Raw genomic sequence first — 12,529 nt, forward strand, 5'->3', positions numbered from 1 at the left:
CGTGATGCTAAAAATGACAATGACACTTAAAGTTTATACTTGAGCCATTTCCACTGGCAGTTTGATTTATACACATTCTCATTTAATACTGCTATACCTATTATGATAACACCTTCCAAATAATAAAACTGCAGTTTTATGAATTTAAGCAAAATACAAGTTCACTGTAACATTTGTTTGTGGGCATTAAACTTTTCCTCTTGAAATTTAATCTACTTGGCTTCCATAATATTAATATTAATTGCTTGGAAATTCTATTCTCCTCTGCCATTCTTTTTCTTCTTGGAGATTTCCATGGGCTTCTTAATATCCTTTCACAATTACTTCTATGCTATCTGTAGGATCTATCCTAGGTTTATTAATCTGAATTTACACATCATTCCTGGATAATCAATAATCTGGTAAATTCCAAATCAGCAGCTTCAGTGTGAACCTTCTTCTCCCAATTTAAGTTCTTATCATTAACTTTCTCTTAGATTTCTCTCTGTGGTTACCTTTACCCTAGCCTGTTTCACCAATTATACAGGAGGTTCCTCAAGAGATGGAATAGAGCTAGTCACCATGTATCAACAATGCCAAACAGTTTTGATATTATCTAAGACAGTCACATGCTATCAGTTACATTATTTTTCATTTTTGAAATTATAGAAGGAAAATGATATTGTTTTTCATTAAGTAAATAAATGTCACAGAATTTTTCATAAACTGTTCCCAGAAAATAACCATATTTTTCAATGGGGCTCCTACAACATAATGTATAAGATTTGCTTAATAATTATTTCCTTAAAATATCTGATCCAAATTTAAACCACAGGTTTAGTTATGGCATCAGTTGAAAGATACACAACGCATTTATAGTCCATTATGTGGTTACTTTCTTCAACTTTAGAGCACACAAAAAATTCACCTGGAGATATTGTTAAAATGCATTTCCCTGATGCACTTCTAGGTTTTGATTCAGCAGGTTTGGAAAGGAAGACTAGGAATTTGCATTTCAAACATGCTCCCAGGTTGTGCTGCCTGATATTCCCTTTCCCATGGGTTACAATCAGGTTATGTAACTTGCCTGAAGGTTACAAATGATTATCCGATATTCATTTCTGAGAATATTGACTGTTGGAAGGATGAGTATTTTTACACACACATGCTTTGATATATAGTTAAAAACTATATGTTGTTGTTTTTTTCTTTTTCTCTAATATCATGTTGACCCATGACTTACATTGAGGAAACTAAACCCCTAAAAACTTAAAGAAAGTAAATTAAATTTCTAATAGAGTTTCCTAATAACTACGTGATGACATATAATGTATTAGTCATATTTAAGTTAATTTCACCTTAAATATGAGAATGTTTTATCAGCTGCTACAGATGTCCCTTCTGGCCCTGACATCATTTCTCTGGGCACAGCCTTGGCTACCTCCAACCCTATCTCCAAGGTCACTGCCAATGACAAACAGAGGTCTCCTGTCCAATCAGCTGCAGCCTACACCACTATTTCCATCACAGCTGCCTCTGATGCCACTGCTGCCACCTCAACATCACCCGGAAGTCGTCTTTCTGGGTGCTGCTGCCCTTGCAGCTGCAATCACTCGCTGATGCCACAGAAAACACCGCTGCCCCAGCCCCAACTGATGGCGACACCACTTCTGATTCCCAGAGATTACCAGGTGATGCTGCCCCCACAGCTGCAGCCACTGCTGTTGCTGACCCACTGCCTGCTGCCAACAACCACCACCACTACCACTACTACCACAGCCTAGAGGACAGCTGCAGGGGACACTCCAGGTTTGGTTGCATGTAGCTACATGCATTTTGGCACACCAGCCAGGGCCCGGGGGCCAGTGCCAGCAGGTTTACCACCACAAAAGCCTCTCTTTGGGGACTCCAGCTGAGACCTGCAGGTCCACTGTAGGGATGCCTGCAGGTTTGGAGGTTCCTGAGATCCTCCTGCTGTGAATGCTGGTGGCCCTTGTCTTGTTGCTGCATCTGGGGTTGCTCCTTTACATGAGTGTATTCCTGGTGGTCTCTCTGCAAGTAGGAGCAGCATTGAGATCTTGGGACTGTAGCATGGTAGAGCCTGAGGTATCTGAAGCTCAGATCTGTGGGATAGTGACTGGGTCTGCGAAGGCTGATCTGGGTCTGGTGATCCTGAGAGACATCAGAGACAGGGCTGAGAAACTTTTGAACACTGATGGAGACAGTTCAACTTTCCAGAGATATTTATTTTATTTTTGCTTTGTTAATATCACTACCATATTTGGTACAGGATTTTTTTTATGCATCAGTGTGTGGAGGACAATGATATATGACTGGTGTTTTGAATTTTTGTTGTATTCTTATGTCTTTAATTTTTTCTCTTTGTTCATATTCTTCCTCTCTCTTCCTCTGTTTTCTTGGATTTTCTTTCCAACATTTCTTCAACCAACAGCCAATCTCTGTTGGCACTTTTTCCACACTTCCTCTGAATTTTCACTTCTAGCTTCTCTCTTCCTCCCTAGGAAACATCATGTACAGTGCTAACTCTGTTCTTTCATCCACAATTTGAAATTGTAAACCATTTTAACAAATTTTCTGTTTATACTATACATAGTTATTGAATTCATCATTTTGGTTTAATGTGAGAAAGCAATAGATGCCTTAGTGGGAGCTATTAGCTTTAAGGCTATACACACACTGGATGCTATTGATATTGGTCTCACATTAAAGGTGAGGGACACTATAGGTCTACAGGGTAGAATTTGTGCTGCCTTAGGTCCATCCTTCTAGAAAGGAAAACACACAAACAACATGAAAAACAAGGGAATAAAGCACCCCAAACAAACCAAGATTCTTCAGCAAAAGTCACTGACAACACAGTAGAAGAAATGTCCAAGAAGGAGTTCAAATGTTCATAGTTAAATTGATCTGTGAAGTAAAGGACAGTATAAGGAGTGAAGTCAAAGAAAAAATACAGTAAGTGAAAGATCACTTCAATAAAGACTTAAAGAATGTGGGAAAAACCCAAGCAGAAATTCTCAAATTGAAGAACTCAGTAAACCAAATTATAAATTTAACAGAAAGCATCACCAACAGACTAGACCACTTGGAAGACAGAACCTCAGACAATAAAGACAAAATATATAATCTTGAAAGTAAAATTGACCGTGCATATATCCCTAGTTTTTCTAGCATTGTGAACATGAAGGGATGCTGTATTTTATCAAATGCTTTCTCTGCATCTATTGAGATGATCATATATCAGGAACATACCTCAACATTGTAAAAGGTATCTTAAAAAAAAGATATAATAATGATGTAAAAGGCCAACATCATTCTAAATGGAGAAAAATTGAAAACATTCCCTCTAAAAACTGGAATGACAATAATCTTTTTCACCACTTCTACTTAACAAAGTTCTTGTAACAATAGCTAGATCAATCAAACAGATGAAAGAAATTAAAGAGATATGGATAGGAAAAGAAGAACTCAAATTATCACTATTTGCAGATGATATAATTCTATACATAGAAGACCCAAAACATTCCACCAGAAATCTCCTAGAACTAATAAGTGAATTCAGCAAAGTAGCTGGATATAAAATCAACACTCATAAATCAAAGGCATTTCTGTACATCAGTGACAAATCCTCAGAAAGAGAAACTAGGAAAACCACCCCATTTACAATAGCCTCAAAAAAAATAAAATACTTGGGAATAAACTTAATAAAAAGGTGAAAGACCTTTACAATGAAAACTTCAGCATGCTAAAGAAAGAAATTAAAGAAGACCTTAGAAGATGGAAAGATCTACCTTTTTCTTGGATAGGCAGAATTAATATTGTCAAAATATTACCGAACACACTATACACATTCAATGCAATCCCAATCAAAATCCCAATGACATTCCTCATAGAAATAGAAAAAGCAGTCATGAAAATCATCTGGAAAAATAAGAGACCCAGAATAGCCAAAGCAATCCTTAGCAAGAAGAGTGAAGCTGGTGGCATTTCTATTCTAGAACCTTAAACTATACTACAGAGCAAGTAGCAAAAACAGCATGGTACTGGCACCAAAATAGACCTATAGACCAATGGTACAGAATAGAAGACACAGAGACTAACCCACATACCTACAGTTATATTGGACAACGGCGCCAGAAACGTACATTGGAGAAAAGATAGTCTCTTCAACAAACCGTGCTGGGAAAACTGGAAATCCACATGTAAGAAAATGAAATTAAACCTCTATCTCTCACCATGCACAAAACTCAACTCAAAGTGGTTCAAGAACCTAGGAATTAGACCAGAGACCTTGCGCCTAATAGAAGAAAAAGTAGGCCCAAATCTCCATCATGTCAGATTAGGCCCCAACTTTCTTAATAAGACTCCAGTAGTTCAAGATTTAAAACCAAGGATCAATAAATGGGATAGATTCAAACTAAAAAGCTTCTTCTCGGCAAAAGAAAGAATCAGTGAGGTGAATAGAGAGTGTACAGAATGGGAGCAAATCCTTACCACAAGCACATAAGATAGAACACTAATTTCTAGGATATATAAAGCACTCAAAAACCTAAACACTAAAAAAAAAAAAACAATCAATAAACAGGCCAAGGAACTGAAGAGACACTTCTCAGAAGAAAATATACAATTAATCAACAAACATATGAAAAAATGTTCATCATCACTAGCAATTAGAGAAATGCAAATCAAAACCAATCTAAGATTTCATCTCACTCCAGTCAGAATGACAGCTATCAAGAATACAAACAACAGTAATTGCTGTTTACCAGTATGTATATAACATAGGAATGTTGCAAAAGTAGCTTTCAATTTTTTATTTTCCAGCCTTTGTGTTATTTTTATCATACATTTTATTTCTACATATTGAAGCCCACAGAAAACATTAATTTTTTAAACAAAGTCAAATTTTAAAAAGTTTCATACATACATAATTTATATTTCCCCCACATATATATCATTTCTAATTTGCTTTCTTTGAGTAGATTCGGATTTCATTTTATTTCTGCATGAAGGAATTCCATTAATTTTATGTCATGCAATACAATATTGAAAGATATTCTTTCAGTTTTTGTGATTCTGAAAAAGTTATTTTTTCTTTATTTTAAAAATACTTTTTCATTGGTTATAAAATGTTTGGCATTATTTTTCTTTCGGTTCTTGATTTTTCTTTTTAAAATTAATTGTACATATTAATGAGGTTCAATGTAAAATTTCAACAAATATATACATTATGCATACTGTTCAAGTCAGATGCTAATTAGCATTTCTTTCTTATAATTTCTTAAAGTTTGGAGTCCTCAAACTCCTTTCTTCTACAACTTCATAAAATACATAATAGATTATTGTGAACACTAGTAATTCCACTGGTTCTAGAATATGAGAACTTATTCCTTCTAACTGTTTTTGCTACTCATTATCCAACCTCCCTTTATGCCTCCATTACCACTGCACTTTAGTAATTATTATTCTACTTTCAGGTTGACTATTTTTTTTTTAGCTTCCACATTTAAGAGAGAGCATTATTTATCTTTCTGTGTATGACTTATTTCACTTAACCTAAGATTTCCAGTACCATCTGTTTTGCTGCAACTGGCAGGATTTCATTCTTTATGGATTAAGAAAAAAAAAACACATTGGTACATACACCAAATTTCTTTCTCCATTTATCCATTGATGGTTGACAACTTTGAATCTATATCTTAGCTATTATGAATAGTGTCACAATAATCAAGGGTGTGCAGCTATCTCTTGGGTATGCTGGCTTTATTTCCTTTGAATATATTGGATATATGCACAGAAGTGAGAAAGCTGGAAATATTTTTTTTGAGGAATTTTCATACTGTTCTCCATAGCTGTACTAATTTATATTCTCATCAATGGTGTATGGAGCTGCCTGTTTCCCACATTTTCACCAACACTTGTTGTTTGTTTTGTTTCTTTGATAATAGCCATTCTAATTGAGGTGAGGTGGTAGTTTTGATTTGCATTTCCCTGGTGGCAAATGATATTGATCATTTTTTCATATACTTGTTTGCCCTTTGGTTTTGTTTTGGGAAGTGTCTATTAAGACCATTTGATCAAGTTTTAATTCAATTACTTGTTCCTTGTGGACATTTTTTAAGGTTCTAAGGTATTCCAGATAATAATCCTTCATCAGACAAATACCTGGCAAATATTTTCTCCCATTCTTCAGGTTGTCTCTTTACTCTGTCAATTATTTACTTTGCTATGCAGAGCTTCTTAGTTTGATATAATTCTTTTTTAAATTTAATTTTTGCTTTTGTTTCTTGTGCTTTGGGGATGGTATATAAAATCATTGCCTATAAAGACATTTTAAAGTTTTTTTCCCTGGTTTTCTTCTAGCAGTTTCATAGTTTCAGATCTTACAGTTAAGTTTTTGGTCCATTTTCAGTGATTTGATACATGGTAAGAGGGATCAACATAATGACCTTTCTCATATCTTCTAAAAATGAATATCAAACACCATTTTTGAAGAGGCTGACCTTTCTCCAATTATTTTGATACCTATTTCTCCACTGTCTTCTGACTAATATTTTTATAATATCAAATCAGCTATCATTCACATATTTATTATTCTGTACATAACCATGTTTATCTTTCCTCTGGCTACTTGTAAATGTTCTCTTTATCACTGCTCATAAGCAATTTGTTTATGATGTACTTAGTTTTATTCATGTTCTTACACTTGCCTAGTTTTCCTAATATTAGAATTTTTAAGTTTCTTTTTAACCCTTCTTCTTCACCTTCAGTAAAATTACATATGTCGTTCAATCCAGTGTATTTTTCATTTCAGATTTTATATTTTCAAATATGATATAATTATTAAGATGAGATTTTAATACCCTGTTTACAAATTCTATCATTAGTCTATTTACGTTGATTGACTATGGTTTCATTATAAACCATATTTTCATTTTTGTTCCATGCCTAGTATTTTTTTTAATTATGTAGAAAGCATTGAGATTTTTTTCTTTTTTGGGTACTGGATTTTTTTTTTACTTAATTTAAATGTTATTGATTTGTTCTATGGATAATAATGAAGTTACTTTTGAATTCTTTTGCATTTTAGAGACTTTTAAGGTTTATTAGGCAATCAGAAGTAGAGAGACTTTTCACTTAAAACTAAACTTAACCTACTACCAAAGCAAAACTTTTCCAAGTACTCCAACAATGCTGCATGTATTTCACCTGCATGCCACTCTCCTGTGTCAGCACAGTCTTTCCAAGTCCTCTTTCAGCTTTAGAAATTATACATCCGACTGCTTTCTAATATTCTTTCCCAAGCTTCATGGATTTTCTCCACATTTACTTGTGCTAATCAAAACTCTGTAGAAGACTATCTCAACCTTGTATAGGTCTCCAGAATTCTTTCTCTGAGTGATTTTCTCCTGTCTGAAATTTACTTTACTTTAATGTTCTGGGTTAACTTTACACACTTGCCTCTACTAATTTCAATTATATCTTCCCAAGAGAATCACCTAGATCACCTAGTCTCTTGATTCTTCAGGGTTTTTTTGCTTGTTTGTTTGTTTGTTTGGTTTGAGTTGGATTTTTTTTTAAGTTAGAAAATATCAAGGCTTTATTTTTTTCTCATAAATAAGGTTCTGCTTGTTGGATAAGTGAGACCGATGTTCAAAGTTCTAATGAATAAAGATTTTCCTACTTTGGGTACATACAATAATGCAAAAGAAATGACACAAAATGGGTTGAGGTATATAATGCTTTTTATGTTCACAGAAAAAAATAAACACATAACCTAAATAAACAAGAATAGAATGGATTTAATTAATCCTGGGAATTCACACAGGGAAAAGGCAATAGGACTTTAAATCAATCAGTAGGGGTACTGTACACAATAATAAGTCCTATAAGTTGAGTCCCCTGCTCCTTCTTAGCACTCTCACATGTGAGGTACACCAGTACAGAACCCACAGAGCTGGCAGTCAGCAGCATGGACTCTACAGTCCACTGACATTAAGCAGGCAAAGTCCTAAAAGACCAAATAACCTGGCTGTTCTACATGCAGCAGTTTCATATATGGAACTTGACAACATATTCAGCATGAATCCTCTGCACAGAAATGGCAAAAATGCTCAAAAGGGTACAATGTGAAGGCAAGGAGTCCTCAAATTTTATATCTCATGGAGTTGCACATTAAGTTGCCTGGATCTCAAGTTTGAGCAATGCAAAGCCCCAGGCATAGAACCTTATGAGATGTTCTCCACAAATCTTGGGTTGCTCTGTGACTGACATCCACTTGTCTTTAGAGCTAAAGAGAGGTAAAACCAGGTAGGAGATACCACTCTAAGACTGGGTACGGATGGGGAGCTGACCCAGCAATCAGCTCACAATGTCTGTGTACTCTCTGTACTTGCATTTATCATTGTCTTTGAACTAGCACTGGGTCTGCCTTGCAACCTTATTGCTAGAAGCTGAGCACGGAAACTGGACTTCACTGTGCAGAGCAGCATTATGGAAGAGATCACAGAAGTTCCCAAGAACTCAAAAGTCCATAAACATATTTTCAAACATAGCAATCATCTCTGTCGTCACTTTAGAGTACACCACAAAGAAATGTCACAAGAGGCTAGTGAGGGATTGTGAAAACACACCCTATACAATTTCTCTCAACAGCAGTATCAGCAGCAGGTCAATGAGAGATCCTAGATTCAGCTGACTTTGTAGTTTACTTCTTTGCTGGCTGATCTGAGTTTCCAAACTAATACCTCAAGAAGCAATCTGAGGTGAATCTGTGACCTGCAGTGTCACTACAGACTCACTGGTCCACTCAATAAACATGGTTTTCCTCCAGAGGCTTCTTTTTCCACATGTACAGCTGCTGCAGTTGGTCAGAGGACAGGAAGAAGCATATCTTGGCCATTGTGCTACCATCCTGTTATTCCTGGTATCCCAGGTATATCAGCAGCTGGTGTTTCAGGGATTGATGAAAGGATCCTTAAAGGGATTGAACATGATTGTCTTGTCCCTTTGCATCTCAGGGAAAAGAGCCAACACAGTGTCATTCTCATAGCAAAAGCTGCCATGGTCCACACATCAGTGAGCATGACTTCTGGAAGACAGAGATGGTCTTCCTCCTGCACTGACAATATAGCCAGGATGTTTTTCTAAAAGTGCAGTCCTTGTTTACATGAAAGGACCACTTCTTTTACATTGAGTAGGAACATGTCACATAGTCATCAGTGGAAAAGTCAATGGTGTAAAGAGATTAGTACTCTAGAGGGACCATGAATTGAAAGTCTCTGACTCATGGTTGCAATATGCCTCATAGAAAAAAGAGTAAGTCTTCTCTGGGAGGATAGACAGCAGAGCCTGTGATGACACACCATCAGTCATCAGTGAAGAGACAACATTCCCTGTTCAGGTGCTCACAATTAGTAAGTGCTGAAGGACAAAACAGATCAAAAGAGCCACCCAAGATGACTGCTGGTCATTGCCATTGGATAGGATCTCCTCTCCATCCGACTTATATCCTTAAAATAAGTAGGTCCTCTATCCCTGCAAGTCCTGGCATTTACAGATTTCAATAGTTATTTGGCCATAAGAGAAAAGCAATAAAGCAGTGTCCATTGCATAAGAAACAGGAGGCTTTTCAACTTTAACAATTGTGAAGTTGGAGAAGACTCTGGTGGACACGCACCTGGTGCCAGTGGTTACCTACCTTCCTGAACTGATCCTTCATCATTCCAAGCAGTGAATGACATTTTGGTTTTGGAGTTCTCACATGTTTTATTGGAAACATGATGATCTGTTTTCACATCTCTTTCAGGTTCAGCTAGTTGGTGGAAGGCAAGGGACACCCCACCTTGCTCTGTGTCCTCCTCCTCCCACCTCCTCATTACTCTCTTTAGGCCCCATATTCCTCAGCAGCCATGTGTAAATTCTTTCCAGATAATAAGCTTAAATATCATTGTATTCATTTTGTTTTTTCCCTTTCTCCCAGGGATCACTCTTCTGCATTTCTTGCTTAGTAATATCTGAACATTTTCTTATCCTATATTTTGTTATTCTTGTAATTCTTTAAAGTAACAGGGAAAATCCATTTTTCATATGCTATCAGGACTGAAGCTAAAATCCAGAGTAAATGGATTTTGAAGTCCGCATATTTCTTCTAAAAGTCCTCTATTATCTTATCCATTTGCTACTCTGACTTCAGGTCCACAAAATTTCTCACTCTACCTACAATGTTCTGTTTGGTATTTTTAAAAAATATTCCATACATGTTCTCCAATGTCCTCTATCTGCCTATTTCTTTTCTCATTTCCTTTATTTTTTTGCTCTTTTGCTCAAGGAGGGTTTTCTGGCCATAATCTAGTGTTGACTCTCTATCCTTACCAAGACTTTCTATCCCCCTTTTCCAATTTGGTTTTCTCCTTAGTACTTATCACTAGCTACATATATAACTTGTCATCTTTGTTATGTCCCCCTTCTAGAATATATTTCCATGAAGTCTAGAATTTTTCTTTTCTTCCTGGCTTTATACAAAGTGTATAGAAGAGTTCCTAGGATATATTAGGAACTCAATGATTTTTACATCAAACAGTTTTATATTAGCATATACCAACACAAAATTTTATGCATTCTCTTTATTAGGTACATAGAGAATTGAACACAAACAATATAAGGAACTGAGTTTGTATGAGATGCACAAGATATTTTTGTAGTTGTGTTCAAATTGCAAAATAATCTTAAAGGGCACATAGGAATTTATCATGTAAGAATGTGAAAGGGCATTCAGAGCAAAGATAAAGATTTACAGAGATGTGAGATTATTGATGTGTTCAGGAAAGTGTGATTGAGGCAATAAGTGTAGCAGGAAATATCTGCTGTGCAAAACTTGATAATGGGACAGTAGGAAATTAAAAAACACTATCTTGAATCAAAAAACTAGTTCATGGAACAAGTGAATCTGAACTCATATTACAGATAACCATTATAATACTACAACCTCCTTCTTTCCTTTTATCATGTTCTAAATCAAACTTTGCTAAAGTACTCCTTGGAATCCATGGAACAAAAATTGGAAAGAAAATTTCTAATCATACTGACTTCTCAGAATTTAAATGGAATTTTAGGTACTTGAAACCACAAAATTACCATATCATAAAGGAACAAGGTTTAAATAGTATTAAAGCGATCCACAATAGATTATCCCACTGCCTCATCTTCTTATCTTCCATTGGGGAAACAAGGTAACATTTTACATTTTCTTTCTCTTATACCATGTACTTATGAAAAATATTTCAAAATTGATGACATCTTCTGCACAATAAAAATAAAAATATTTGTAAAGATGTTAATGCCAGTGTATTATAAATTGCTTCATAAATTTTCTTTTAATTAATATAAGGTTGTGATTCATCTTCTATGCTTTTAAATATAGTTAATATCTAGACACTGGGGATTTCATTGTGATTGTGTCTCATGAAGTGCTCAGGTTTTATTTTGAAGGTGAGACCAAGATACTAAGGTTTCTAGAAATCTTGCAACTGCTTACTTTGTTTATGTTTCCTGAACCTCCTTATCATCTAAAAATTAGAGAATAAAATATTTACACAGCTACATACACTGTTATCCTGAAAAGTACAGATAAGATTATGAAAAATCTAGCACAATGATTGCCATGTATCAGTTGCTTAATAACGACAGCTATTTGAAATTTTCTTCTATGTCAAATTAATTCTCATTAAGAAGTAATATTTTCCATGTTTTAATTTGCTACACATAGGTAAGATATGGCCTCTAAGTATAATTGATTAGAAAAATGTTAACTTGAGATAATGAATGAAAGGCAATAAAATATATCTGAAAAACTTAAAGCTTTGTTATTGTAAAATATCCTATGTATATTATATGTATGAAAATATTATTTTAATCTTTACAGAGTAAGTGAATATATTGTCAACATTATATTGTTATTATTCAGTATAAAGATGAGATGTTTTGTGCCAAAGAATTTGGAAACTATGGAAAATTATAATATACAAATATCAATGCAGATAATTGAGTTCCTATATGTATTCACCCTCTATATTCACATGGATGTTAATCACAAAAAAATTTAGGTATAGCTTGGGTAAAAAATAAAAATATCCTTTGTGAATTTTAAATATGCATATTATAAGGAGTAAAATATATCAAAATTACATTAGAATACCTTTATTTCTCTTTTAACTCATCTGTAGTTTGTCAAAAGTTCTGTGGACTTACAGCCATAGAATTAGAGGTCAATCTATCTGGAAAGTGATTTCAGAGATTATAACTAAGGTCACTTTTGTTAGATGTATTAAATGAGGCCTGGTGGAACTCAGGGGCTTGCTTAAGCTTCAGCAGTCAGAAGGAAGCCTGATTCTAGCAGGGAATTTCCACCTGCATCTCTCTACAATTTGTAAGTGAACCTGGCTGCATGTCTTGGCTCACCAAAAAAAAAAAAAATGATATTAAAAGGAGTTCTGGTTAAATTTTATCTTTATGATAATAATTCATCACA

At 34.9% G+C, this 12,529-nt stretch overlaps 1 pseudogene; it reads right to left on the minus strand.

The window, feature by feature from the left end:
- Positions 1-1,804: 1,804 nt before the first annotated feature.
- On the minus strand, positions 1,805-9,878 carry LOC114104670 (DET1 homolog; annotated as a pseudogene).
- Positions 9,879-12,529: the final 2,651 nt, after the last annotated feature.

The sequence above is a fragment of the Marmota flaviventris genome, chromosome 7 (assembly GCF_047511675.1).
Source record: "Marmota flaviventris isolate mMarFla1 chromosome 7, mMarFla1.hap1, whole genome shotgun sequence".
NCBI lineage: Eukaryota > Metazoa > Chordata > Mammalia > Rodentia > Sciuridae > Marmota > Marmota flaviventris.